Below are 4,275 nucleotides of genomic sequence, written 5' to 3'. Positions count from 1 at the left end.
TATGTGTGCTCTGGTTTAATTTGTCTCCCCCAATCAGGAACATACTCTTTTTTTTCTTTAGAAAATGTTTTAGTTAGGGTTTTACTGCTGTGAAGAGACACCAGACCATGGCAACTCTTATAAAGGAAAAAACTGGAGCTGGCTCACAGTTGAGAGGTTTAGTCTGTCATCATCATGCAGGAAGCATGGCAGCATCCAGGCAGGCATGGTGTTGGAAGGAGCGGAGAGTTCTATAACTTGATCGCCAGGCAGCAAAAGGGGACTGCATCACTGGACTTAGAATTAGTTTGAGCAGATGGATGAAGGAAAGAAGTGCAGGCAGACAGGAACCAGATGTAGATCTGTCCTGAGAGACACAGCCAGAATACAGCAAATTCATAGGCAAATGCCAGCAGCAAACCACTAATCTGAGAACAGGACCCCCGTTGAAGGAATCAGAGAAAGAACTGGAAGAGCTTGAAGGGGCTCGAGACCCCATATGAACAACAATGCCAAGCAACCAGAGCTTCCAGGGACTAAGCCACTACCTAAAGACTATACATGGACTGATCCTGGACTCTGACCTCATAGGTAGCAATGAATATCCTAGTAAGATCATCACTGTAAGGGGAAGCCCTGGGTCCTGCTAAGACTGAACTAGATTGTTGGGGGGAGGGCGGCAATGGGGGGAGGATGGGAGGGGAACACCCATAAAGAAGGGGAGGAGGAGGGATTAGGGGGATGTTGGCCCATAAACCGGGAAAGAGAATAACACTCGAAATGTAAATAAGAAATACTCAAGTTAAAAAAATAAAATAAAAAAAAACCAATCACTTATCACATTGGTCAGAGAAATATTCTGAAATTAAAAAAAAAAAAAAAGAATTAGTTTGAGCATAGGAGACCTCAAAGCCAGCCCCATAACGACACACTTCCTCCATCAAGGCCACACCTACTCCAACAACGTCATACCTCCTAAGAGTGCTACTTCCTGTGGGCCAAGCATTCAAACACCTGGGACTACGGCAGGGGGGTGGTGGTAGGAGCAGATGGAGAGCATTCCTATTCCAACAGCACAGGACATTAACTTATTTTAATATGTTATGTGTATTTAAGCACCACTTGCACGCCTGATAAGACAAAGGCACTGAAGTCCTTAAGAATTAGTGTTCTGGATGGTTAAGAACTACCATGTGGGTGCTGAGAACCAAACTTGGGTCCTCTGAAGAGCCGCCAGTGCTCCTTACCACTGAACCATCTTTCCAGCTCCTTATATTTATTTTAAACTACCTCAAAATGTAGAGTTCAATTTTTTTGGAGGAAGAAAAACAATATTACAGATATGTAATAAAAAGGGGTGGAAGTTGAATACCAAGGTGCATGGGTAAATAACATCAAGGCAGGTTACTCAACGTCAGCACCATTGGTATTTTGGACCCTCATTCTGGGGCAGTTGGGGGTGGCTATGTATACTGCAGAATGCTCCAGCTCTCTTGTCTCTACTCTATCCACTGTGACAGCCGACAACCTCTCCAGGTACTGGTTGGTCAGTGTCACTGTGAGAGCTGCGAACGACAACAGAATCTCAGCCGGCTGGGAGCAGCTCTCCATGGAAATGTACTGACAACTAGGATGACTGAGCTGCTGCTTTGTGTAACTAGAGAAGAGCACAGTGAGATCCAAATATCAAAGGCTTATCACTAGAATAAAACAGGACGATAGAATTTTGAGTAGAATATTCAGTCTCATTTATAGTCTGGAGCAGGTCATCCCCTTCTGCTTCTTCAGCTGCACACAATACAGAAGTGACTGCAGACACCAATGAAGTTGCTGTGATTACTAAACAAAAGTGTACGGGAAATGATTTTTTCTTTTTTAAAAGATTTATTTTATGTACATGAGTACGCTGTCACTGTTTTCACACACACCGGAAGAGGGCATTGGATCCCATTACACATGGTTGCTGGGAATTGAACTCGGAACCTCTGGAAGAGCAGCCAGTGCTCCAAACCGCTGAGCCATCTCTTCAGCCCCTGTGAAATGCTTTGCAAACCATAGATGTTCATAAGACATGGACATCTATTATTGAACTGAGGGTCAATGAGAAAACTAAAAATGACGAGAGAAACTAAGAAGTCCTTAAAAATAAAATATTATAAGGGCAATTATCCTAAAGTTAAAGGTTTAATGACTTTATTTTTATTTAACTTGTGTGTGAAGGTACCTGTGGAGTGAAGAGAGTATGTTAGATTCCCCCTGAAACTAAAGTTATAGGCAGTTGTTATCTGCTCAAAATGGGTGCTAAAAACTGAATTTCAGTCCTCGGAAATGAAGAAGAGCCCCCAGCATTCTTAACCACTGAACTATGTTTGAACCCCTTCCAAAATTAAAACATTTTAATGTTCCAGCTATTTTGATGAAACATTTTCTATACTATAAGCAATAATATGTAGCACTAAAAAGAACATATATAAAAGTCAAATATTTTACAATATAGGAAAAATGTAGGTCTCCAAGTTAGTAATTAAACTATGGCTAACACCAAGATCAGAGTCACATCAACAGGGAAGTCTATACTGAAAGTTGTGGAGGTTAAGGAACTAGGAATGCTTTTCTAAAGAGAAAGACAGAAGAAAAAAGGTAATAGTGGAAATGATTCCTGAATCCTCACAATTAACTTGGTGCAGTTCATGTTTTTGTTTCCTGCTTTACAACTGTTAGTAATTTTGGCTAAGTTCATGAAAAAAATATTAATAAAGTCCTAAGCTGCCAGAACTGCACTAAGGTTTTCTGCCATAAACACATTTTAATGGTAAATAGGAAATGTTGCCCACCTGAGATCCACCAAAGACTGAAACACGTGAGTTACTTCACAAGGCTAATGAGGGTGAAGGGGCAGTGACCCAGGCCACTTTGTGCCTGCACAGGCAGGCATAGCCCCGAAATAAAAATGTTCAGTTTGAATGCAGGGAAGTTGTTCCCTTGGCCTTTTTCCTGAGGATTTATAACAGAAGCAAAGTAAATGAAACAATATAACTTCCATGCACTTATCATAGTTCTAATAATTCATAACTAATAATTTTTACACTCTAATTCTTATTATATTACTAAACTTGAGAGCATATTTATGTGCAGTATAATCCAATCACTTAAAATACATAATTCAATGGCCTTCACAATATTTAGAGTTCTGAAACTACCACTACGAATCAATGGTGGAACATTCTTATTCCCAACACAAACCATGTACCTACTTAAATATTCCTTGCCTTATTCGCTGGCCAATCTACTTTTCTCTGTATATAGCCTTGGTCTGGACATTAAATATGAGCAGAGTAATATGGTGGCTGCTTCTTCCACTTAACAGGTTTTTGAGGTTTATCCACCAGTAGTACATTGTTTCTGTTGTCAAGTAATATTTAATTGAAAATATATACAATATTTACAGATTCACTGGTTGCTGGGCAATTATGCCATTTCTAGTTTTTGACTATTATAAAAAATGCTGTTATGAAAACTTGTATACAAATTTCGAAGTGGGGTCCTTGTAGACATAATGTTGTTCTGCACTATGTAAAATTATCCTTGTATTATTCAAATTCTGATTTTTCTGTCCTCTTGTCTGGTTGCAATCTAGACATGGCATTGTACTGTGTATTCTATTTATCTCCTGCCCGAATGCTGTGTAAACATTGCTCCATTTATTCTCTGTCAATAAAAGATGGCCGGCCAATGGCTGACCAAGAGAGAGTGTATTAGCTGTGGGGAGGGGATCCAGGTGCTACCATGGGAACACTCAGAATAACACTAAAATGCTAGTATCTCAGGGATTTTGGCTGAGAAAAAGCCAAATTAGCTTAAAGGAATAGAATATTATTAAAAACTGCTCAGGTACTGTGCCATGGAGCTATTAACTAAATCTTAGAGTCTTTGTCCTACTTATTTGGGAGTTAGTTGGAATAGAGAAAAGATTATCACTTTTTTTTTTTTTTTGATTCTTTTTTTCGGAGCTGGGGACCGAACCCAGGGCCTCGCGCTTCCTAGGTAAGCGCTCTACCACTGAGCTAAATCCCCAGCCCCGATTATCACTTTTAAAATTAAAATAATAGATAGATGTTTTCATGTATCCAGGAACATTTAGCACAGTGTCCCTTTGAGGAGATGCCGAACTGTTTTCCAGGTGGAGGTGTGCCACAATGTTCCCACACTGCTTACATACCGAGTTGCATTACAGTGTACTTACTGTGTGAGGTAAAGTTTCAAAGTCAACCCTGAGTTTGTACAGAAGCAGCACCA

At 40.1% G+C, this 4,275-nt stretch overlaps 1 protein-coding gene across 1 annotated transcript in view; it reads right to left on the bottom strand.

Moving 5' to 3' along the window:
* Cenpp (centromere protein P) overlaps window positions 1-4,275 on the bottom strand; it is a 175,462-nt gene that overhangs the window by 109,386 nt on the left and 61,801 nt on the right.

Source organism: Rattus norvegicus, chromosome 17 (genome assembly GCF_021556685.1).
Source record: "Rattus norvegicus strain SHRSP/BbbUtx chromosome 17, alternate assembly SHRSP_T2T, whole genome shotgun sequence".
In the NCBI taxonomy this organism is placed as follows: Eukaryota; Metazoa; Chordata; class Mammalia; order Rodentia; family Muridae; genus Rattus; species Rattus norvegicus.
This window is presented reverse-complemented; position numbering and strand designations above follow the sequence as displayed.